Raw genomic sequence first — 26,987 nt, forward strand, 5'->3', positions numbered from 1 at the left:
TAATTTGGATGCCCGGGCAAGCTAAAAACATGGGCAGCATAAGCGGCCAGCAAACGTTGGCGTCGGAACCGCAGTGGAGGTACACCTGCCTCCACTAGGACGCTGTCCACAGGGCTGGTGCGGAAAGCACCAGTGGCAAGGCGTATCCCGCTGTGGAGAATTGGGTCCAGCACCCGCAACGCAGATGGGGATGCTGAGCCATAAGCTAGGCACCCATAATCCAGGCGAGACTGGATTAACGCCTGGTAGAGCCGCAACAGGGTAGATCGGTCGGCGCCCCAGCGGGTGTGGCTCAAACAACGCAGGGCGTTGAGATGCCGCCAACACGCTTGTTTAAGCTGCCGGATATGAGGCAGCCAAGTCAACCGGGCATCAAAAAGGACACCCAAAAACCTGTGGGTCTCCACCACAGCAAGAAGTTCGTCGGCAAGATAAAGCCGCGGCTCAGGATGGGCCGTTCGGCGCCGGCAAAAATGCATAACGCAGGTCTTGGCAGCCGAAAACTGAAAACCACGCGCTACAGCCCAAGACTGCGCCTTGCGGATTGCGCCCTGTAGCTGACGTTCAGCTGCTGCAATGCTAATAGAACTATAGTAAAGACAGAAGTCGTCAGCATACAGGGAAGCAGAGACAGAATTTCCTACTGCCGCAGCGAGACCGTTTATTGCAATTAAAAACAGGCAGACACTGAGGACAGAGCCCTGGGGTACCCCGTTCTCCTGGACGAGCGAGGAACTATACGAGGCCGCGACTTGCACGCGGAAGGTACGATACGACAGAAAATTTCTGATAAAGATCGGCAGAGGGCCCCGAAGACCCCATCCATGAAGCGTAGAAAGGATGTGATGACGCCATGTCGTATCGTACGCCTTCCGCATGTCGAAAAAGACAGCGACCAGGTGCTGACGGCGGGCAAAGGCTGTACGGATGGCCGACTCAAGGCTCACCAGATTGTCGGTGGCGGAGCGGCCTTTACGGAACCCACCCTTAGACGGAGCCAGAAGGCCCCGAGACTCCAGCACCCAATTTAAGCGCCGGCTCACCATCCGTTCAAGCAACTTGCAAAGAACGTTGGTGAGACTAATGGGACGGTAGCTGTCCACCTCCAGAGGGTTCTTTCCAGGTTTCAAAATGGGGATGACAATACTTTCCCGCCATTGCGACGGAAACTCACCCTCGACCCAGAGACGGTTGTAAAGGTCGAGGAGGCGTCGCTTGCAGTCCACTGAAAGGTGTTTCAGCATCTGACAGTGGATGCGATCTGGCCCGGGAGCGGTATCAGGGCAAGCGGCAAGGGCACTCTGAAATTCCCACTCACTGAATGGAGCGTTGTAGGGTTCAGAAGCGTTGGTGCGAAAAGAAAGGCTCCGACGTTCCATCCGCTCTTTAATGGAGCGGAAGGCCTGGGGGTAATTCGCAGAAGCAGAACTCATAGCAAAATGCTCTGCTAAGCGGTTTGCAATGACGTCGGAGTCAGTACAAACTGCTCCATTCAGTGAGAGCGCAGGGACGCTGGCAGGGGTCCGATAGCCGAAGACCCGTCGAATCTTGGCCCACACCTACGATGGAGTGACATGGAGTCCAATGGTGGACACATACCGCTCCCAGCACTCCTCCTTGCCTTGGCGGATAAGGAGGCGGGCCCGCGCACGCAGCCGTTTGAAGGCGATAAGGTGGTCCATGGAGGGATGTCGCTTGTGACGCTGGAGCGCCCGCCGGCGATCTTTAATCGCTTCAGCGATCTCAGGCGACCACCAAGGCACAGCCCTCCGCCGAGGGGACCCAGAAGAACGGGGAATGGCAGACTCGGCGGCAGTGACGATGCCGGCGGTGACCGATGTAACCACCGCATCAATGGCATCAGTTGAGAGAGGCTCAATAGCGGCAGTGGAGGAGAACAAGTCCCAGTCAGCCTTATTCATAGCCCATCTGCTAGGGCGCCCAGAAGAGTGACGCTGTGGTAGTGACAGAAAAATCGGAAAGTGGTCACTACCACACAGGTCGTCATGCACACTCCAGTGGACAGATGGTAAGAGGCTAGGGCTACAGATTGAAAGGTCAATGGCGGAGTAGGTGCCATGCGCCACACTGAAGTGTGTGGAGACACCATCATTCAAAATCGAGAGATCGAGCTGCGACAATAAATGCTCAACGGTGGCGCCTCAACCTGTTGCCACTGACCCACCCCACAGAGGGTTATGGGCGTTAAAGTCGCCCAGTAAGAAGAAAGGTGGCGGCAATTGGGCTATCAGCGCAGCCAGGACATGCTGCGCGACATCACCCTCCGGTGGAAGGTAAAGACTGCAGACGGTAAGAGCCTGCGGCGTCCACACCCTAACAGCGACAGCCTCTAAAGCTGTTTGTAGAGGGACAGACTCGCTGTGAAGAGAGTTAAGGACATAGATGCAGACGCCACCAGACACCCTTTCATAAGCTGCTCGGTTCTTATAATAACCCCGATAGCCACGGAGGGCGGGGGTGCGCATTGCTGGAAACCAAGTTTCCTGCAGAGCAATGCAGAGGAAAGGATGAAGGCTGATAAGTTGGCGGAGCTCAGCTAGATGGTGGAAGAAACCGCTGCAGTTCCACTGGAGGATGGTTTTGTCCATGGCTGAGAAAGGCGTGCCGGGACCGGGACGGCAGATTCAGATTACGCCGCTGGGTCACCTGCTGCCTCCGATTGAGCACCCGTGCTAGTGCTATTGCTATTCACGGCGTCTGAGGGACCGGCGAGATCGAGGTCCTCAGCGGACGCCAGAATCTCCACCTCGTCCCCAGACGCAGAGCTAGAAGGTTGCGATGGGGTGGCTACCACCGCGCGTTCCTTGGGCTTAGAGCTGCTCTTCTTTGATTTCTCACGCTGCTCCTTGGGTTTAACTGGCTGGGAGGGCTTCAGCAATTCAGTCTCCGGGACTGAGGAGGATCGGGAAGCCCTTCGACCTGCAGATTGTGGGCACTTACGCCACTGTCGATCGTCAGCCTTCCCGGCGGTGGAAACCTGGGAAGGGAGGGACCCAAGGGACCCCTTGCGAGCGTGAGAAGCCGAAGAAGTTGGACACTTCTCCGGCTTAGAAGCGGGGACCGACGTCCCCGATGGGGGGGATGGTATTGCTCCTGAGGTAGGTGGCACAGGAGCAACCCGGTGGGTAGAGCGCCCCACTGGCAAGGGGGCAGGAGGAGTTGTACCACTCGTCGATCTGGCCGGAAGGCTCGAAACTAATGGGGCTAGCACAGGTGTTGTAGCAGCGGCGTAGGAAGTTGTCATTCGCACTGGATGTAATCGGTCGTATTTCCGTTTGGCCTCAGTATAAGTCAGTCGGTCCAGGGTCTTATATTCCATGATTTTGCGCTCTTTCTGGAATATTCTGCAGTCTGGCGAGCAAGGTGAATGGTGCTCCCCGCAGTTGACGCAGATGGGAGGCGGGGCACATGGAGTATCGGGATGAGATGGGCGTCCGCAATCTCGACATGTGAGGCTGGAAGTGCAGCGGGAAGACATATGGCCGAACTTCCAGCACTTGAAGCACCGCATCGGGGGAGGGATATAGGGCTTGACGTCACATCGGTAGACCATCACCTTGACCTTTTCCTGTAATGTATCACCCTCGAAGGCCAAGATGAAGGCACCGGTAGCAACCTGATTGTCCCTCGGACCCCGATGAACGCGCCGGACGAAATGAACACCTCTACGTTCTAAGTTGGCGCGCAGCTCGTCATCAGACTGCAAAAGGAGGTCCCTATGGAAAATAACACCCTGGACCATATTTAAACTCTTATGTGGAGTAATAGTAACGTTAACATCCCCCAACTTGTCACAAGCAAGTAACCTGCGTGACTGGGCGGAGGATGCCGTGTGTATCAGTACTGAGCCAGAGCGCATTTTAGACAAGCCCTCCACCTCCCCAAACTTGTCCTCTAAATGCTCGACGAAGAACTGAGGCTTTGTGGAGAGAAAAGACTCCCCATCAGCTCTCGTGCAAACTAAGAATCGGGGCGAATAACTGTTACCTCCATCCTGGGACTTACGCTCTTCCCACGGCGTGGCCAGGGAGGGGAACGTTTTCGGATCGTACTTCTGAGCATTAAATTGAGCCCGAGAACGCTTAGAGACTGCTGGCGGCTGGCCGCCAGCGAGAGATGATGTACCACGCTTCATTGCGGGTCATCCGCCCTGATGCCACCTACTCCGACCAAGGGCCCTCCCCACGGGCGCCACCCAGCCACAGCAAAGGCCACCTGGCAGGACGGCCGTTGCCGGGAGTCCTGATACCCCAGGAGGATAGGCATCTACTCCTTGGCATACGTGGGGAGTGAACGGCGCAGGCATCAGTAGAGCGATCCCTGTGTTGTCAGGGGGCTACAACCAAGAGGGTACATGGCGGCCCCACCACAACGGACTGGCTACCGTGCTGGATCTTAGGTGCAAAACTGTCCAAGGTCGTCGTCGCAGTTAAAAGAAACACTGCAGAGGGCAGCGTGGTAATCGCACCCAGGGACGTATCCCCGCCCTAAAGATCGAAAACGAGCGGGACACCATTGCAACGACGTGAAAGCCGGCTAAAGGTCGAATTGCACGACGGATACAGTGCACCATGTAAGGCGCCCTTCCCCAATTGGCTCGCTCTTCGGAATAATTTAGAAAGATGGAGGTCAAACCCGAGAGGGGACCATCACATAAGGCCAAAACATGTGAGACTCCTTTTAGTCGCCTCTTACGACAGGCAGGAATACCGCGGGCCTATTCTAACCCCCGAACCCGCAGGGGGGCTGGAACAATGACACCGTCTTTAATAGCATATTGGTCCACCTTTGTTACGCAATATCGCAGAGAAACTGTGTATGCTGTGTTCGACAAGGCATGGTGTGTTTCCGGAGCGGCTGCACATCATGAACATACTGCCGGTTTTGGAGCTGTATATATTTAACTACTCATTTATTATTAGATATTCTGTACATGAGCAAGCTAGCAGCCTGTCTGTTTCCCTTAAAGCAATACTTGAAAGGAAAACGTGTAACCTCCCCAGAAAAATTTAAAAAGAAAAAAAATGACCATACTTAATAAAAATGGGAGCCAAGTGTAACCTCCTGCAATGAAATTTACTGACAATGACAATTAAACAAAAATTAGCAATCTGACCCAAGTATAAGTTCCTCACAAACAAGAAAGTCGATTCAGTGATAAGAAAATGTCAGTGATAATGAAAATTCAATTAAACCGAAATATCGGTCTTTGCCCCTGTGCAAATCAGAATTAAATTCTTACCTCATTGTAACTGCTAGTCAAATTTCTGCTCTTATTCTTGCGCACGGCTTGGAGGAACTGCATTGCAAATAATAATATTCCTTTTTTTTGTAATTTAACTGAAACTTTTCTTTAAGGGAAGTGGAACGAAATCGTTAATTCAATTAAATAATTTTTTTTTTTTGTAAAATTTCTTTTGAAATCAAAATTATTATTGGGGCACTTGTTGGAAATTAATTACAATAAATAAACTTTACATTATCTGATGATTACCTTAATTAACAATATACCTCATTCAGCATCTTGACCAGTGTTGCCGACAGACTACATCACACAACCGCACTGGGCTGCTATTACTGACCGACTGCTCTGCATGACGACTACTACAGAACTGCTCTACATGACGACTACAACTGAACTCGACGAGTACTGCCCAACTGCTTGCAACACTCGCGCGGTCAAGCGCAGACTAACCACGAAAATAGGCTCTCTGGTCAAAGATTTTAACGTGCCTCACCATCGCTGCTATGTTACATACGTGTTTCATAACCCTCCACTGGGGGGGCAAAAATTTGGCAGCGATGGTGAGTCATTTGGACTTGCCATCGCAAGAAATTTTTACAATTTACAGAATATTCAAATTTAGTACATAAATTAAATGTTGTGCACATGCACCGAGTACAAAATATATCAGACAGAGACAGGATGTGAATACAAAACATAGTAGTAAATCAGAAAACTGTATATACAAATTATTTGACAGATAGCAAAGTGCACACGCACTGAAAAAATTCTTTAGCATTTTCAGAACAAATAAACAGAATGGCAGAAAATCGTGTTGATAAGTGACATGAGTGTGCTCGCACTGGAGTTGAGAACATATTAGCAATTTACGAAATGTATATACAATTAGTAACAAATGACGTAAGTGCATACATACTGAAGTATTGAATATACAGAATGAGTACAAATCATATTGAAAAATGAGAAAAGTGCACAGGCACTGAAGTTCAGTAGAAAACATATTAACACACAACATAAGTGCACATGCACTGTAGTTCAGAACATATCATTAAAATAAAATAATAAAAAAAATGTATATACAATATTAAAGACAAGAGTGCACATACTGTACTTGAGAACAAATCGAAAAAATGTCTTAGGCATTTTTGCAATAAACATAATGGCAAAAAATCATATCGACAAGTGACATAAGTGTACTCGCACTGGAGTTCAGCGAATCAAAAAAAATGTATAACCCATGAACATAAATAATGTTAGCAAAGAAATGATTTTCACTATGTGACAAGAATTAGGATAGGAAAGGGAAGGATTGCATCATGGTTGTAGCACTTCAGATTGCACACAGCTGTTCTGAAAGTCCATATCTTTCCATAGAAGTACAACACCAAGTGACACAATTTGAAGTTCTTTTCCCATCAGAATTTATCAGTGTAGCCAAGACACTGAACTGTCGTACTAATGTTCCATGTTCTCATTTTGGCAGTACACTAGGTACACCAAACAGTGGGACCATAATAACGTCTTCATCGCCCACGGTGGTGGACAGCATGTCGTATCAACACCACGCTCTTACAAGGCACACCAACGTAGAATTAGTGCAAAACCAAAGATAGTGCTCCATGATCACTAGGATAGACAGGACAAATGGACATTGCAGTAATTCAGGGTAGTTAGCTCATGAGATGAAGGACATTAAGTCACATAATATTGACAATTACAGTCTTCATTAGTAGTGTGCGGCATTCATAGCCCAGTGATTGAACATTTCTGTACCAAGTATGTAGTATTACAGAAAAATGTTCATTAATTGTTTTACATAGAATCAGTAACCTTTTCCTAGTTACAAAGCATTATTAAATAATCGCATTCTTTTCCAGTTACAAAGTATGGCATAGTTAATTAATCATTGGTCATTCCAATAGTAATAATCATTAGCCTTCTCCTAATTACAAAGCATTATGAAGCAATCGCATTCTTTTCCAGTTACAAAGTATGGCATCGTTAATTAATTATTTGTCATTTCAATAGTAATAATCATTAGCCTTCTCCTAATTACAAAGCATTATGAAGCAATCGCATTCTTTTCCAGTTACAAAGTATGGCATCGTTAATTAATTATTTGTCATTTCAATAGTAATAATCATATTCTTTTCCAGTTACAAAGTATCAACATTGAAAACAAGAGCTAATTAATGGCATAATTAATAACATAATTCATTGAGTGACATTAATTATTGGCACTCAGTGGCTGTCAAGTATCGAATAGTATAAAACATTGTTCCTCATTCAGTATTATTCAGATCATTAAGAAGTAATAACAATTCATTGAGTGACATTCAGATCATTACGAAGTCATTATTAAAAATCAGCTAATTACAGTCATAGCATTAATAATCATGGGCATTATAAGTAGTCTCATTACAATAAACAGTGGAGTTATTATAAGGGAAAGCAAGAAGAGAAAAAGAAAAGAAAATTGGTTCTGGGTTGTTCCTGTAAATGAAAAATGTGTAACGTCATTCGTCATGAGTCAGCTGTAGCAAGGTTGTGAAACAAGGCAGTAATGTGATCACATGTATAAATGATAGACACAAATGGGTAAAAAATGTAAGTGCTAGTACAGGTATAATAAGTAACAGGTTTAGTATGTATCATGAAAAACTTCTCCTGGAAAAATACAAAATGGATTATTGACCTGAAAGAAGAAACGCACACTATGCTGAAAAGTAGTGAACTTCGAATTAACAAGTAGTGAAATGTGTATAAACATGTGTTCCATAGCTGTCCTTTCCAAAACTTTCGGTCATCCTACTATGCAATATAACACCTGCTGTCAAAACAAACTGCAACAAATACTTAAATAACTATGTAGCATAAATACATAACTTCATCTATAAAGAAAAAAAACTTCATTATCAATCACTTCATTATCCATATTATCATGACTTCATTATTATCATCACCTGTAAAGAAAAACTTTATTATTCATAATAGCATATTCTTCATCATTATTCATCAGTATTCATTATCATCTGCAAAAATATCACTTCATTACTCATTATACAACTGTTCCTTATCTCTAGCATATTTCATCACTAAAACTAAGATGTGTAGTTCTGTCCGACAGCCTGCATCAATCACCTTGTATTCTGAAAGAAAAAATTAGTTAAGACTGCTATTCTACGATGAGTATAGTATATTCTTGTTAATGCTTGTTAATCCTGATCCATTTACTCTTCCTCATAAAGTTATTGCATCTTCTATCGTTTATTCCGTAGGTGAAATTCCCATTTCTGTTGAATTTATTTCTTACACGCATCATTTCTTTCTGAAATTGATGAACAGAGATTAACGTCTTGCATTTAAATCATATACCCACTAAATAATGACTGGTTTATGGTGACACAATTAACCATACAGCATAACATGACAGACAACGTAATATGTCAAAGACATTGACAGTGTTCAAAGCCAAAATGTACAGAGAATATCACAATGCAGCAGCAAAAAATGTAAAAGTCACGATGTTGAGATGTCATAAGGCCAAAAAAAAAAAAAAATGTCAAAGTCGACTGGTGTGTGTTATATCTTAACTATTTCACAGTGCATATAGACAAAACTGGAATACAATCGTACATAAAAAAGTGGAAAATGTGCATGGTCTGATGTGTAACGACAAGAAAAGCGACCTGCTAACCTTACCTTGCCGGGCACTTACCAAGAAAAAATACGATAATCATCAGTAATTAGTCAGGTGAAATAATTCCATTAGTAAATGGCATCATAGCATGTTACATCATAAAGTGATTTCATTCAATAAACGGTTTAATGTTTGAGATATGGTGATTGCCTTTCGATTTTCTGGTTCTCAAAGTTTCGACGTGTACAACATTGGGGTGAGGGATGCTGCGAATCCGATATGGACCTGCGTATAGAAGTTCAAATTTACTGCACTTACCTTTTAATTTGCTGGATAAATAGTGTGTACGTACTAATATTTTCTGTCCAACGTGAAAGTCTCGGCGTGTACAAACCTGTTTTTGCTGTCTTCTCCGGCGCTCTGCGGCACGTTTGATGTTGTTCAGCGCAATGTCAATTATTTCGTGGTGTCGTAAGCGACGAGATGTAGGAAAATTTTACAAATTCTTTAATTTTGTTTGGTGGTTCAACGTTTTTCAGTATAACAGACGTAGATAGCATAGTGGATTCATTTGGAATGGAATTAATTACATCTTGGAATGAGAGTATGTGTGTATCCCAATCTCTATATCTTTTGTGGCAGTATATTCGGCACAGCTTACCAATTTCTTTCATTAATCTTTCACAGGGGTTCGAAGAAGCGTGGTACTTGGATATATAGATCGGAGAAATGTTTCTGGCTCGTAACATGCGTGTCCATACGCTACTACGAAATTGTGATCCATTGTCAGAAATTACTTTCATCACATGCCCTACATGAAATAGAAAATGTTTTACAAATGCTTTCGAAACAGTTTTAGCAGTAGCTTTGCGTAACGGAGTGAAAGTAACAAATTTTGAAGTGAGCTCAACAGCTACAAAGATGTAGCAAAAACCTCTGTTAGTTCTCGGAATCGGACCAAAAATATCTGCTGCGGCCATGTGTCTTAATTTAACAGGTACAATGGGATATAAAGGAGGAATATGTGAAGTGGTGTCTGATTTAGCTTTCTGGCAAATTTTACATGACGCTAAAACTCGTCGAATACGTTTCTCCATGTTTTTAAAATAACAGTTCTGTCTCAGTATAAGAAAACATTTTCTTGCTCCGTAATGTGCGTAACTTAAATGAGTGTACCAGATTAATTTGTTAACAAGTTCGTCAGGGATGCATAATAACCAATTGTTGCTGTCAGGATGAGAACGGCGAAATAGAATGTCATTGCGTACAGTGTAGTGGTTTCTAATCGTAACTTTTTCCTACCTTGCCAAAGGTGTTTAATTTCTTTCCACACATTGTCTTTATTTTGTTCTTGTGCTATGTCCTGTAATGACGACGAAATAAAATTTTCAAATGCTACTTGCTGAATGTACATGACACTGAAATTTGTTTTGCAGAAGTTGGTTGCTACGTCTTGCTGATTGTTGCCGAGAGAACGCGATAGTGCGTCTGCTATAACATTTTGCGTACCGGGAATGTGAACTATTGTAAAATTAAATTCCTGTAAATAAAGTTTCCATCTGCTTAATCTGTCGTGCGTGAATTTGGCCGAAAGTAAAAATTGTATCGCTCTGTGGTCTGTGTACACGGTTGTATGTCTGCCATAAAGAAAGTGCCGAAATCTCGTAAAAGCCCATACAACACATAATGTTTCCAGTTCTGTAATGGAATAATTTCGTTCAGCAGGTGACAAAATGCGGCTTGCAAATGCGATGTTTTTAATTACTATCGAACCATCTTCTTCAATTTCCTGGAAAATGTGTACGCCTAAAGCGGTGTTAGAACTGTCGGTGGCAATGGAAAAATTTCTGGTAAGATTTGGGTGCGATAAAAGTGGTGCATTCAACAAAGCGTATTTCAAATAACATTTTCGTGGACAAGATTCTGCGTGTCTAAGGTATTGCTTGCGTTACTGAAATATGCAATCGGTACTGTATTTTAATCAAATTCTATCTGACGTGTTACTATTTTCAGGGGTACACTGTGGAATTTTGACTATTTGAACTATTCTGTTATTTCTTCCTGACGTATTACGCTATGTATGACACCTACTGTCTGGTTCATTCATGAAAATGTGTAGTTGCTGATCATTTTGTTGCTTGTAGGACCGACTGTTATTATATGTACGCTGATAATTGTGCTCATCGTTTTTACGTCTGTCGTGATAGTCATTCCTATACGGTGTATTGCGATAGGAACTGAAATACTGCCTTCTTTGTACGTAGTTGTTTCCTTGCTGCCGTACGTTACTATTTGTTGTATCAGGGACTATACGTGCACGCGGCGAAACATTAAAGCTTGGTTGACCTTGTAGACTGCATTCCATTGTTGGTTACGTATGCTAACCGGTTGACTTTCATGCTGTTGCGGTGGAAAACTTCTATTGTTACCAAAATGTGGTTCCTGCTGCTGACGATTTTGACGATATTGATAATCTGAATTTTGTCTGTGATTTAAGTTCTGGTAGTTGTCGTTCCTAAAGCGTCTGTTACTTTTCCTATTGAAATTACGTCCCTGATCATAATTATTGTAAGTTTGTTGACCTTGGTTATTATACGAAAAGTTTTTGTTTACAAAAGAATAATCAGATTGCTGTACTTCCAAGAGCTGTAAAAGATCTCTGAATGCTGAAATGTTTTCTTTTTGCTGGCCCGTTAGAAGTGACACTCGTAATGACCGTGGTAATTTAGAGATGCATAATTGTATAAGTGCGGATTCACTGTACGGTTCACTCAGGTATTGGTTTTGTTGTACCATGTGCTCAAAAAATTGCGTCACATTGGGAAAATTTGAGTTCTCGTAATTCGGCAAAGTAATTAACTGATCTTTAATTCCGCGCTGTGTCGTCTTCGACCAGTACGCTGATAGAAAAGCATTCTGAAACTCTTCTACCGAATAGCACTGTCTCGCGATCGGTCTCATACGAGTTGCCGGTTCCCCTTCCAAAAAACTGCAAATAAATTCAAGTTTGTGTGTTACAGGCCAAGTCGGTGGAAGAGCAAAGCTAAATTGTTGAATCCAATCCAGTGGGTGAATCTGCGTTCTATCGTTTTTAAAAACTTTAAACTTTCTCACTGACAGAAAATGTTTGTAATCGAAATTATCATCTCTGTGTGATGGTACAGGTTCAGGATCGTAAGAGAATCTATTGAACTGTGGTTGTTCGGAATCTAAGTCCCGTACTCTCTGTAGATTACTCAAATTATACGCGTTGCGCGAGTCTGACAAATGTTCGCAAAGTGGCGTCTGCTGTGATGTGTTATTAACTGAGATGCTTTTCATCTCTGTTACTTCTTGCTGTAAACTTGACAGTTTCCTACGCAACGTGTTATTAGACGAATCGATCTCATTAATTGTCTGCTGTAAATTTTGAAATTCAGGTGTTTGGTTAAATGAAATCGGTGCAGTATCGTCTGATTTATTATCATTACTACTTTCAATAGCATCAATACGACTGGCTAATTCATCATATTTTTCAGTCAGTATTTTTGCCTGATCATCGGTTTTAGAATCGGACGCATTAATCTGTTTCTGCAACTTACGCGTAGTTTCGCTCAGTTTTCTAACATCAGCTTTTATGACATCGCAATCCTGTGTTAGTTCTAATTGTTCGAATCTGTCTGTCACTGTTTGAATATTTACTGTGTGTGTATCTGTTTTTGATTTAAGATCAGAAATTTCATCCCGTAATTCTGTGTTCGACTGTTTGATGGAATTAATTTCGTCGGACACTGAGGCAATATTGTTGTCTACGTATGTCATCGCTTTCGCGAACATTTTACGTTTGTCTTCTTGTCTCTGAGCCGTGATTGTTTCCATGACTTGACGTTTGACTTTATTTTGATCCTGAATAAATTTACGGAAACGCGTATCACTGTTCTGTATGTGCTGATTAAAGCGCTCGTTAATCTGAGTGTTCTGCTGTTCGAATTTCGCGTCTATCTTTGCGTCCATTGTGCGCGAAAGTTCTACCGTCATTGCTTTAAACTCGTCCCGTAATTGTGTAGCTTTTTCAGAGCATTGTTTAGCGACTCCGCTAATTTCGTCTCTGAGTGTTTCTGTTGCAGCTGTTTGCAATTCCCTTAATTCCTGAGCAACAGACTTAATTTCTTCGCTACTTTTCTTTGAGCTAGCCTCAATTTCCTCGCGCAACTGTTCCTTAGTGTCATGACACTGCGCGGCAACGGCTCTAATTTGTTCACTAAGCTGTCTGGAATTGTCGTCCAATTTTTCATTCTGTTGTCTGACCTGTTCACTAAGTTGTTTGAGATTTTCGTCATTATTGTCAAGTTTTTCATTTAAGTGTTTGTTATCTTCCCTAAGTTGTCTGAAATTGTTGTCTGTTTTCTCATTCTGTTGTTTGATATTTACACCAAGATCGTTCTTAAACTGTAGCATTATTGTCATAAATTGATCCAAACTTAAAGTAGCTGTTGCATTCTCAGTACTCTGTGATGGAGTACATGCAATTGTCACGTTTTGTGTGACCATTTGGTCATTCTTTGGATCACAAAAAGCTTTCCCTGTCAAATGTACACTCTCATTCACTATTTCGGAATTAAATAACTCCGGCATACTTTGTGCACCTTGTTCATTTTCATTAACAGAATTTGTCTGTACGTTACTTGAATTTTCCAAATCGGGTGTGTTAAGCTCGGCAGCGCTCATTACAATAGAGCGTCCAGCGTCATCAATTGTCGTCAAATTAACAGAAGAGACAATTGAGTTCGTTTGTTCATCATTAAGATAAAAGTCATCATTATTGGTTGGAATGCACTGATTGTCAGTGAACGCAGGATTGTCACAATTACTATCGGTCACGTTGTTTAAGTCGGTAATTTCGTTCATAATACCTCGCGATACACTATTCACAGTCTTTCGCGGCATTTTTACAATAGTCACAATTATTCACAAAACAAATAAGCACAATGCAAAAGCAACACATAAATACAACAGAGCAACGAATTGCCGTTGACCTGTAGAAAGAAAGTCACAAGATTAGTAAAAGCGTAGCGCCAAATCCTAATTATACTTAAGCAAATAAGAGCAGATTTCTGACTACTTTTCGGAAGACTCTCAACGAAATACGATCCTGGACTGGGTGTCGCCAAGTGTAACCTCCCCACAAAAATTTTAAAAGAAAAGACAATATTTAATAAAAATGGAGCCAAGAAGCAATATCGTCCCCACAGAAATATTTAAATAAAATATAATAATAAATGGGACCCAAGAATAACCTCCCTGCAATGAAATGTACTGACAAAGGCAACAAAAATGTGAAATTCGCAATCTGACTCTGGTGTAAGCTCCCACAAAAATAATGAAAAACAATTCAGTATTAATGAAATCTCAGTGATAATGATAATTCAATTAAACCGAAATATCGGTCTTTGCCCCTGTGCAAATCAGAATTAAATTCTTACCTCATTGTAACTGCTAGTCAAATTTCTGCTCTTATTCTTGCGCACGGCTTGGAGGAACTGCATTGCAAATAATAATATTCCTTTTTTTTGTAATTTAACTGAAACTTTTCTTTAAGGGAAGTGGAACGAAATCGTTAATTCAATTAAATAAATTTTTTTTTTGTAAAATTGCTTTTGAAATCAAAATTATTATTGGGGCACTTGTTGGAAATTAATTACAATAAATAAACTTTACATTATCTGATGATTACCTTAATTAACAATATACCTCATTCAGCATCTTGACCAGTGTTGCCGACAGACTACATCACACAACCGCACTGGGCTGCTATTACTGACCGACTGCTCTGCATGACGACTACTACAGAACTGCTCTACATGACGACTACAACTGAACTCGACGAGTACTGCCCAACTGCTTGCAACACTCGCGCGGTCAAGCGCAGACTAACCACGAAAATAGGCTCTCTGGTCAAAGATTTTAACGTGCCTCACCATCGCTGCTATGTTACATACGTGTTTCAAACGATGAATGTTCACGTTTGGCGATAACCTCTTTGCAAACAATTGGTAACTGCATGTAAGTGGCACAATGACTGGTGTCCGACAGATCCGTCGTTCGGTTTCGTCACATATCGAATTTCTTCGGAGCACTTCAAGTGGACTTCCCTGTTTTCTGATTTCTGCCAATGCCAGTGACCTATCAGTTCAAGGGTCAAAATTGCGTGGCGAAGCTAAACGTTGAAGTTTTTTTTGGTAGTGCCGATTCAGGCAGCATTTCCTCTCACACGTCTCCGTCCACCGCAAAGACCAATCTTGTCATTCAGACTTTTGTTCATCATTTTCAGGATTTGACTTTCATGAGTGCCGATGTGAAGAAATGGCACAGCAGATGCGCTAAAATTGTTTCTTAACGCAGCTGGTGTGCCATTTCTTCACATCGCCATTTTTCAAAAACAGTTCTTGAAAATGATGAACAAATCAAACAAACGAACAATATCGGCACTTGTTGCCATTTCAATATATACCGGGAGAAATGGCTCTGAGCACTATGGGACTCAACTTCTGAGGTCATCAGTCCCCCATAACTTGAACTACTTAAACCTAACTAACCTAAGGACATCACACACATCCATGCCCGAGGCAGGATTCGAACCTGCGACCATAGCGGTCGCGCGGTTCCAGACTGTAGCGCTTAGAACCGCTTGGTCACCCCGGCCGGCCAACCGGGAGAGAAAATATTGCCTACCTATATTGATATTTTAAGGAAAAGGTATAGATATGTCGATATTTTTTGAACAGCGCTAGGCAGAGGTCAAGTGATACCCCTACGTTATTGGCCGGTGGATTGTGGACGTGGAGATAACGCCCAATAACGTCTCAGACGTGTTCCACGAGGTTGAGATTGGGAGAATTTGGTGGCCAAGATAGTAAGCACACACTACTACGATTCCAGCCTTGTGACACAGATACTTATCTTGCTGGAAGACATCAAGTATGAAGCGATGCAGACGGTCCGCAGTAGCGTTCACCTAGTCCTCAGCTGTCTGGTGCCTTCGCTCAATACCAAAGGCCCCGCGAAAGCCCAGGTAAATCTTCTGCAGTGCGTAATAACGGCCCCCCTAGCGAACGTTGCAGCCGTACACCTCGATAATGGCGTATCCGGACGCGACTATCGACCTGATAATCAACGGTATAATCTCAATGGCTTGCCCACTGCAATCGCAACTGACGATGTCGTTGGGTCAACATGGGAGCGCGTAGGGCCCGTCTGTTGCAGAGCCCCATGATGAACAATGAGCACTGAACGTTGTGCTCAAAGAGTGTTGTGCCTGCAGCATCATTGAATAAATTGTCGGATCTTACACAGGTTGCTATTTGTCTTGTTGTATAGAGTAAGCAAGTGTACGACCTCCACATTCTGTGGTGATGTGTGGACGTCCAGCACTATGCCACTTACTTGTGCTTTCACCTCCTTTCAAGCACTTTTCATGGATGCTGCGTCAGCAGCACACGAATTGCCGAGCAGGTTGCCGTTTCAGAGATACTCGTTCCCGCGCTCCAAGCGACAACATATTGCTCTTTGTCAAAGCCACATGTTGTTGTTGTTGTTGTTGTTGTTGTGGTCTTCAGTCCTGAGACTGGTTTGATGCAGCTCTCCATGCTACTCTATCCTCTGCAAGCTGCTTCATCTCCCAGCACGTACTGCACCCTACATCCTTCTGAATCTGCTTAGTGTATTCATCTCTTGGCCTTCCTCTACGATTTTTACCCTCCACGCTGCCCTCCAGTACTAAATTGGTGATCCCTTGATGCCTCAGAACATGTCCTACCAACCGATCTCTTCTTCTAGTCAAGTACATAGACCAGTGGATTTCCCCGTTTGCAGCACGTGTCGTTGCTAGATTGATTCTCCATTCTTCTGTGTTCCTCTTGTATACCTGCCTTCCCGGGTCACTTGGCCGCAACGGCACCAGGCGTCATTTACTACCGTTGTAGGCAGCGCTCACACAATTATCACTGTATATCTTTAGTCCCACTGACTTTAACAGCGATAAATACATGCAGATGTTATACTCTTCCATAACTTTAAATGGTGCCTGATGATATCCGAGGTAGCGTTACATCGTAATTCGGAATAACACAGCTACTGTAATAACGTATTTATCCGCCGACACCGGGCAAGCGACTTTCAAATGAAACGTCCTCTCTACGGGAAGATACACAATAACTTAGACTGGTAGCGTAGGTTATAGGCACATGATTGACGACATATGGAAGCTTGAGTCTCGCCAAACAGTGAGGCGAACGCTCGCGATAAGCGGAAAATCCGGATGCCAGTCTCGGTCCGGCACAAATTTTCATTCTCGTTATTCCATTATACAGCTGATTGTGGTCCACATTCGCAACTGTGAATACACTTCATGGATGACATTATGTTGAAACTGGACGCAGAACAATAAATATTTAAGCAGCTCTGTGTTGGTTACATTCAAAAATGTCCAGAGTGGGTAATTGTTTAGAATTTGTTACAGGCGGCCCTCACGTAGAAGGTGATAGGGTCGGCATAACAGCAAGATTGCTGGCTGAGAATATTGATAACAGCAAAGCTTCGCTGTTGTTAATGCGGAAAGCCCGGGTCAAAGTATGCACTTGATGTAATGAATGGCAGTCTCTTCAGATGTGGATGTACGTAAGGCAATGGCTGCGACAAAGGTAAAGAACGCGATAGTATCAGATTGCAAAAATGTATGGTCATCGTCTTGAGTAGATCATATCGTGTAACTATTTACTGGTAGAACTAACAAACAAAATGACGTGGGACGACCGAACGAGTTGGCGAAGTGGCTAGCATACTCGACTCGCATTCGGGAGGACGACGCTTAAAATCCCCGCTCGGCGATCCTCTCTAAAATTACTTACGGCAAATTCCAGGATAGTTCCTTTGAAAGGCGCATGCCCCATTTCCTTCCCCGTCGATTCCTACAGCGAGCCTGTACTCCGTCGCTAGTGACGTCGCTGTCGATGAGACGATAAACATTAGCCTTCCTTCCCTCCTTAAAATGGAGTGATTACGAAAAAACAGTGTTGGGGAAGATGAGTGGATGACTTACAATTGTTGGAAGGCGACTGGGAAGCGGAGGTGCATTTATAAAGCAATGCTCGTACAAGACGGTAGTGCCACCAATTCTAGAGCACTGTGCCGGTGCATGTACTTCTTTCCTTATGACAGACGTCGTAAGAATTCAGAGATGTCCTGTTAGGACGGTAACTGGTCGACATAGCTCACAAATAAGGTGTAACAGATATTCTTGAGGAACTTACAAGGGAGTCCCTGGAAGACAGTCGACATAGTTGTCGCGAAACTCTGTTGGGTAAACTCGGGGGACGAATATTCGAAGTGAATCGTGCGACAGTTCTGCTGCTATCACCGTATACTTGGCGTAGGAATAGTAAGAATAAGGTAATGCAGAGTAGGACGCCTACACAGGCAAGGAGACAGTCATTTCACCCTCGCTCAATACGTGTATGGAATTGGACGGATAATCGATAGCATTTGTACGAAGTTCCTTTCGCCATGCATCGTATGTTGGCTTGCGGAGTACGTATCACGTTGTTCCATAAGTTCGTAGCGTTTTTGTTTTGTGTTGTTGGTGTTCCACTTGCTATGGGTTTATTTATCGAGTGCCAATTTTTATTTGTAATTCACTCTTGATATTTGAGTCATTGCCTTTTGTCATTTGGAGATTGTGAGTGGAGCATCGGATGCTACAGAATTGAGTGCAAAGTGGAGAAATGGGAACATTTCCGGCATTCTTCTGTTTGACTTGTGGAGAGGCCTGACAGCAGCAAAGGCAGCCGAAAACATTTGTGCCGTGTGTGGGGATAATGCCATTGGACAGAGCACGGCAAGAAAATGGCTTTCTTGTTTTAAGGAGGATCATTTTGACATTAGTAACTTCCAACGTTCAGGAAGACCTTCGGAGTTTGATGAAGATAGTCAAACGCAGTAATCCACAATTATCGACGTTGGTGTACTCGAGAGCTAGCAAATGTGATGAAGTTTGATCATTCCAAGCAAGGGGGACGGTTGAAAATTCACGTGTATGGGTACCGCATGCTCCAAGCCAAAACCATGAAAATCAGCGGTTGCCCATACGTGCATCTCTGCTCGCTCATCATCATCATCAACATCATCATCATCATCAATTGGCTAGATAACAACACCGACCATTTCTATGCTGCTTCATTATAGCTGACGAGAAATGGTATCTTTATATTAACAAGGGGAAAAGAAAGGAATGCAGAGTCCAAACAAAGCAACAAATCGCCGAACAATGACCTGTGTACATCCACAAAAGATAATGTTACGCAGTTGGTGGAAGAGCGACGGTGCCGTGTCCTACTAACTGCTTCCTTGAGGTGTAACCTCACTTCTGTTTTTTATTGCCCAAGAATTGAGGCGTCTTGCATACGCGGTCCAAGAATAACGACCAGGAAAACTGCATAAAGCAATGTTACTCCACGATAACGTCCGCCCGGATTCTGCTAGACTGAGAAGAAACACTATACAGGCGATGGGTTGGGAAATCACTCTGCACCCACATTATGCACCAGATCCTGCCCTCAGAATTTTACCTTTTCCGCTCTCTATCGAATAACCTTCAGGGAACTTCTTTTCATGGTGAAAATGGGCTCTGAACATGGCTCGGTGAGTTCTTCGTCTCAAAACTATGTGTATGTGTTGTGCTGTGTTTATAAAAATTATTGAAAAGTGCTACGAACTTGTGCACCAACCTAATGCTATGTGGATGTAGACATTGGTAACTCATTGCACCCTTTTTACTTTTTGCGGGGCATTCAAAATCTTTGCGGCAGTCGGTCCCATATATCCGCTCAAGGGAGAAGTTTGACAAATAGAGAAATCTAAAATATTCCTTCGGGCCGGATTTGAACCAGCGACCTATGGATATCTGCCAGAATGACCACTACAGTCCACCGCTCTACCAACTGAGCTACCGAAGGAGCACGCACGCGGCGTTCTCATGTGAACCCAGATACGGGCCTCCCTCGCGCCAGAGCCGTCACGTAGCCCGTCTTCGCGCGGGCGTCGAGTCAGCGGCGTGAGTAATACAGTGAGTGCTCTTCTAGTGTCACTCGTTCTGGCGGCACCTTCTCTGTCACTGGGAAGCAAAGGTCGTCCACCGGCCGACGTTGCTGGATAACCGGTTGCTCACTGACAAGTGCCGTCGTATCACACACACACACACTCACACACACACACACACACACATTCATTCTACCTACCACTGCAGCGTACGAGGCCGAAGGAACAGGTATTTCCTAGTTCTGTTGACAGATGCGAGAGGAAGAGAGACTGCTGTGCGAGATCTCACTCTGCAAATCTCACAGGCGCAATCATTGCGGCAGTACTATCTGCGTATGTCAGAAAACCAGTTGTGTTGTTTTATTAATTTGTGGATTACAGACGTCATCCATGAAATAAAGTTCGTTTTACATATGTTAGTTTATCTGAATACTGTATTACATTCTTCGCAAAATAGATCTACCTCTGGGAGAAAAGTTTCCGCTACCCCTTTGCCAAGTATGTCGTGCGGACAGCCTACTTCTCTAGCCCATGTACTTCTAACGGGGGAAAAGTTAGAAAGTGAGAAATCGCACGGGAGAAAACCTCTTATATTTTTGAAAAACTGAGGACTCTTGCAGAAGTGCAATGAAAAGGAAAGTGGTAAATTATAAATTTGTCAGTTCATCATTTAGTATTTTCATCAGAGCCGCGGAACCCTTGATTAATTTTCATCACACAGATTCTTATTTACTGCATAGTACAACGCTTACACAACACCAGAATTTGGCCCACCAAGCACATGCCAACAGCCAGTTGTACGCAGTAAAAAAAAATATTAATTAAGCCCTGATCCTTAATTATAAGGGGCTATCAAAAACTTTCTTTGAGGGCGCTGCTACTGTGTATCTGTAATGTCTCCGATGCCAGTATATAAGCACCGATGTGTACGCAAGGGATTAGTGTGGCATTCATGTTTATGCGACGTGCATGCGGTAAATGCAGAAACGTAAACAACGGCAACGTTATTACAAAATGCGTTCAAACAGGACCAACTTGCAGTTATTCTTTTCTTAGGTGCTGAAGGACAAACACCGGTAGACATACATCGGAGCATGAAGCAAGTGAGTGTGGGGCAGTATGCCTGCCGAGAACCACCTTTGTAGAATGCTGAGCCAAGTTCCGCGCTGGTCGCGGTTCATTACAAGAGGCCAGTCGATCTGGGAGGCCAGCCTCATCCATCACGGACGAGTGGGAGAGACTCGGCACTGACCTTATAGCCGTCTTCCCGCACGCCATTATCCCGCCTTCAGTTCCGTAATACAGTCCTTGAAGGGTTGGAAATTGCTGTCGGACGAAGACGTGCAGCCGGCAGGTATGAACATCTTCAAGCACCAGGACTCGGCGTTTTACCAAACTTGTATCTTCAACTGGCACGTCGGTCGTATGATTGCTTCGGCTGTCACGGCGATTTTGCCTGATTAGAATATTAATTCTGGAGTATATGGCCTTCGAACGAGCCATTTGGTGCTTTTCTATTACAACCATCATAATTTTAATGATTTGGCAATTTTATCAAAAAAGTTGAAATCTCTTCACCAAATAATAATGATATAAGTCTGTAACACGGTCAGTAATAAACTGAGATGAAAAATGGTTTTTATCGTTTGAAACTTTAGTTATCCATGGGTCCAATCTTTTACATTAAATATGCCTAAGACTTTCACTATGTAGATCGTAGATGCAGCAGATGCGGCGAAGTTTGAAGACTATGAGTAATGGTTATCATTTTGGAGTAAATAGAGAACATTCTGGAAGGGGAATATGGCTTCTGGACATATTAGCTCTTGAAAATATGCGATCGTGTACTTCTTAATTTAGGTGTTATTAGTTTGTACGCATTCCATTTCTTTACTGTAACAAGAAAGTCAGACAACATAGCAAATAATTTCACATGTCAGTGCTACAAATGTCTTCCTTTGCTGCGACTCAGCACACCTACAATCTAAGGTACCATCCCAGGTGTTGGAGAACCTGAAATAACGTATTTGCATAAAAATGAGAGCCAAAATAATGTGTGCGCAATGGAGGAAAACGAGAAGGAAAAGTTGTTATGCATCACCTATAATGAGCTGTATGTCTCATCAAGGCGTCAAGTGGCTGTTACTGCTACCTAGACCAAACTAGAGTCTGGAGGTATTGGGACAAGGGCAGTACGAGCACACTCTGCATTGTTGCCAGATATATCCAAGATGGCGGCAATGACGTCATCAAAGATGGCAGCGAGTGGACTCGACAACAGCACATGACGTCATCCAAAATAGCGGATTTTGGTGGGTAGTTTGAATTTTGGTGGGAAGATAGGTCAATTGGGGTACCTCCACTAACCTAACACTCCCTCCACTCCCCTGTCCCAAAAAATGGCAGGAAGTTCAAATTGCATCAGGATAATGCATCACACCATGGTTACCTCTAATAATCTAAGAAAATGGCGAGAAGATAGGTCACTTGGACTACCTCCACTAACCTGTCACCCGACCGCCACCTCCTCCTATGAACTGGCAGGAAGTCTGCATTTTGGCCAGAAGATAGGTCAATTGGTGTATCTCTACATGGCGCGCAAGAAAGGGTATTTTGATTACCTCCAGTAACCTAAGTCACCTGACTGCCAACTCATCCTAGGAAATGGAAGGAAGAGGACTCAACCTGTGCTGGACATAAGCCTTGATTTAAACAATTAGACACAGTACAGCCATCCAGTGTGTTCCCCAGGAAATCTGTACTCCAACTGATCTTCCACCTTACTGTTCTTACCCAAATCAGAAACGAAGATTATTCCATAATCAATTTTTTTTGCAACAGTTTAGTAGCACATGTGCTTTGATTCGCCTAGCAACGAAATCAATACGAAGCCACAACTCCACATGACAGAGTTATAAGAAACCCCGCCCTTTGCAGTTGTCCAGGTATGTAAATAACTATAGCCGTACTGCTTATCGATAGAGGAGTCATTTTGCAGCACAGAAAGGGATGTTTATCATTTTTTTACACGAATCTTCCGACTAATTCATGCTACTTCTCTCTTTCTGTTTGGGGCTAATCTGTCCATCCCTTCACATCCTGTAATAAAAAATCCTCGATAACGTTTTCCATGTTCTGATCTGTGACTGCTAACACAATTTTTCTAACAATATTCAAGCATTACGCTCATCCCCCTCCCACGCACACTACCTACTGCCCCCTTCCCTTAGTAGTTCTCCCATGGCGAAGTTAACTAGTCCTAAATATTGATGCAGTTCCACTACTTTTCCCTTCTTCTGGTAAACAGTTTTGCTTAGATTTTTCGTATTTTACAGGCCACTTATTTTTTACCCTCTGTTGTAGCATCACGATTAAAATCCTTGGAGGGTCTCCTTGGTACACGAGCACTTCAAAAAAGTTGTGCTCCAGGTGTACATTTTCAGAAGCTTCTTGCTAAATTAGATGTTTACATTTGAAGTTTGTGGAGCGTACGCAAGTCTGCTTATATCTTCCTTGAAGTTACTTCTTCTGTAATTCTGTCTACTAGCTAGGAGTGTTCTTTCTTGTCTTCTGCTACTGTATCTAAAAAAAATTGTTATTTTTGCATGTTGCTCTTCTACTTTCTTCCACTTTTCATCATTTTTGAAAAATTCTTAATAAATTGTGCACAACTGGTTAGTGGCCTGCCAATTTCATACATTATTACTTCTAAGCTTTATTGACATCGTCTACGAACCTCAGCATTGCTGTCTTTTTACGCCTGAACTATTTTTACTTCTGGTATTTCCTCTCTTTCCCTTCTTTGTTATTTCAACATAAAACTTGAACAACAGTGGCCGTAACCTGCAACTGTGCTTTATAGCTGCCGTAACACATCGTAGTGTTTCCTGATTTTCCACTTCGATGTTAAACGTATGGTAAATTACCCGTCCATATCTGCACTTTAACTTCATTCGGTAGATTTTCGAACTCCTTATTCCACCTCCTCTCTTCTAAGAGTAAAACCTTAATTTGTTCCTCTAGAGCCACATGTTCTATGAATGTATGCAAGTTCGTTTTACATTACTTCTCACATTTCTAAGAGGTGTTTCAAAGTTCTTCTGTGCTATATTTTCGATTCTTGAACCCAAAATGAAATTTTTCCTCTTTTTCTTCAGCGTATCAACCTAGGTATCATTTCATTTCAGTATCATCAGCGTCAGACCGAGCATCGGACAGTTTTCGCATTTAATGACCTTTATAGGTAACGCGACGGAAATACTTGCAGACAGAGAGGTTTAAAATATTCCTTCGGGCCGGATTTGAACCAGCGACCTATGGATATCTGCCAGAACGACCACTACAGTCCACCGCTCTACCAACTGAGCTACCGAAGGAATGCACGAGTTTGTTGCACTCGTGGCCTAAACTGGAGGAACCGGATTGCTACTGCATCAGCTGACTGGCAGCTGGTGTAATGTGTTTTATAAGAGTGGGGATTCATTCAGTAGCGCTAACGCGCTTGCGCTGCTCAGATTCGTCTTAGCGACCTTCACGACTGCTGCTGTTTCTGCGTGCTGGCTCCGCAGACGGGCCGAGATTTCGCTCGGGTGGCCACGTCTACTGACGAGTAGCTAATAAGCAGTAGTTGTATTCAGTAGAAAAGTGTAACTCTTCCGCCGCCCAATATGTATGTAATGACCACGTGTTCCATCTGCATATTTTCACACTTAGGGAACGATAAAAGAATTGCAATTAACTTATTCCGTTTGGAGGCGATATAACAAATAGTCGGCGAATGTAACGCAAGCAGCGATGTAACTTTCTGCATAAACCGCGCGACATTCCTGCGAACGTATAGCGGCACAAAAACGATCATCTAGCTGTTAGTGGAACGTCCTCGCGGTGTCGCTGTTCAGTTCTGTTACAGTAGCTCCGTAAATGACACTGACAGCCGGCCCAGAGCTGGCATAAATGTTCGCAGGTCGTTATTTTCACAAGTCCGTCTTGATCACACAGATTTCTTACACTTTATTACCAGTTTCGGCATACTGCCATCCTTAGATGATTAAAATGTACTCACATGTTTAACTTGACGATGATTTACATCAGAATATTTTAATCATCTGAGGATGGCAGTATGCCGAAACCGGTAATAAAGTGTAAGAAATCTGTGTGATCAAGACGGACTTGTGAAAATAAAGTGCCAAAAAGGATTGCGGACTCATTTATAGACTTTATGTCTTCAATTAATAACTAATAGTTTTAATGGGCATCCTGACGATGAAACGTACCGAGTCGATATACCGTGTAGTAAAATGTACTTGCGTGGTTTCTTCTTCTATAAGGTAGAAACAAACATGTGTGTCTAGTGCCATATGCAAAGTTGCCCAAGAACCATTATTTACTTTCCGTCCTATTTCGTATTAATATCCCCTTTCATTATACAGCAGAGGAATTTGCTATTATTGATCAGCTTCTGTAATACAGCCTTAAACCTCTGTCTTCTACTGTCTCGTAATGAGAGCACGTTGGTGTATACACATGACTCCCACAGAATGTCTTTTGTTTATATTTAAAACAAGAACTGCCATGAAATATTCTTTCTCAAATTTTATCTGCCAACGAACTCGGATAATAGCCGGTATGCGTTACACAGCCTATGCTCGACTTGCAAATAAAGTTTCTCGCAACAGCATATTTGTGTTAAATATTCTCATAACGTTGCCGCGTCAAATTAAACGTGTTCCATCGAAGTGAGCTCTCGACTATATTGAAATTCACTAGACTGACCAGAAAGTGGTGTCATGTGACGTCCGCTCAGATCAAATACCACGAACAATAACGATCAGAATGAAGAGAGGAGGAAAAAAAGGGAAAAATAAGTATGTGATTTTCGTATAGGATGTGAGAGGTCCCGGGTTCAAATCCCGAACAAGCCTGTATTTTTGCTCACTTATTGGAGCCACGCAAAGTACACGCCTGTTGAAATAAACCAGGTTTTGGTGACCTTTCCTTTCTAGAAATTATTGCGCCTTCTCGAAGCCATGGACCGTGAAAATCAGTCTGATTTAACGAAATCTTAAGTAGGTAAGCCGAACACATTCAAATAAAAAAAGTTTGCTATAACATAATGAATAATATCAAATAGGAACCATTTTTTTTTTTTTTTTTTTTTTTTTTTTTTTTTTTTTGTAGTTATCGTCTACTCGTTTCTGTAGTTATCTCTGGTCGAGATGGACGAAGTACCTAGTTGGCCGCCTTTTGTGGAAAACTACCATAAGTTTTGTTGTAGCATAGCTTTGCTCCGAGTGTACCATCATCTCTTACCTAACACTAGCTTAGCACCCACTACTTCGCTCGAGAAGACGGAGTGGTTTGCCCGTTTTCTTTTTTTTTATTCCCTTTAATCGAATGTTTATGTTGTTCCTGAACTGCAACATCATCTAAACGTTTCACGCCAATTAAGGCGATAGAAGCATGGTCTTTTCCGAACGTTCTTTGATCTAAAAGAGATTCTGGTACCTGGTGTCGACGATTTTTGTTTATTATGGCTTTTGCGTCCTTCTGGTGATAGAAACTTTCATGTCCTAACATCTCTTTAGAAGTCAAGTAGCAATTTTCATAGACTCAGCTTTAAAATGTTTTAATACAACAAAATATTCTCATAAACATTTTTATCCCCTGTATCACCACCCTCTTACGGGCTGAATTTCCCAAAAGAGTAAACGCGTATTTTTCTAAGTTCAAGATTCAAAAGTGCCTTAATAGCGACATATTTTCTAAAACCCTTTCATCTTCTACTTCATCCCTTAGGGTAGAATTTAGAACGATATTTTCTTAGAAGATGTCTACATTATAATATCAACACCCTGTCCACTTTCAAGTTCATGTGCTTAGCGGTTTGGGCTTGGAGATAAGTCAGTCTCTCAGTCAAGACATTTCCTGTTACATATAGAGGTAGCATCATCTGATCTCAGACGACTAACTGAACATCGTTTTCCAGACATGGCCGAGAGACTCAAATTGACT

The 26,987-nt window shown here is 42.9% G+C and overlaps 2 non-coding genes across 2 annotated transcripts; both read right to left on the reverse strand.

Moving 5' to 3' along the window:
- Positions 1–19,804: 19,804 nt before the first annotated feature.
- On the reverse strand, positions 19,805–19,894 carry Trnay-gua (transfer RNA tyrosine (anticodon GUA)). The gene is given in 2 exon segments: positions 19,805–19,840; positions 19,858–19,894. It is a non-coding gene; the product is annotated as a tRNA-Tyr (tRNA).
- Positions 19,895–24,262: 4,368 nt separating this feature from the next.
- Trnay-gua (transfer RNA tyrosine (anticodon GUA)) lies at positions 24,263–24,352 on the reverse strand. The gene is given in 2 exon segments: positions 24,263–24,298; positions 24,316–24,352. It is a non-coding gene; the product is annotated as a tRNA-Tyr (tRNA).
- Between the last annotated feature and the right edge of the window lie 2,635 nt (positions 24,353–26,987).

Source organism: Schistocerca cancellata, chromosome 2 (assembly GCF_023864275.1).
Source record: "Schistocerca cancellata isolate TAMUIC-IGC-003103 chromosome 2, iqSchCanc2.1, whole genome shotgun sequence".
NCBI lineage: Eukaryota > Metazoa > Arthropoda > Insecta > Orthoptera > Acrididae > Schistocerca > Schistocerca cancellata.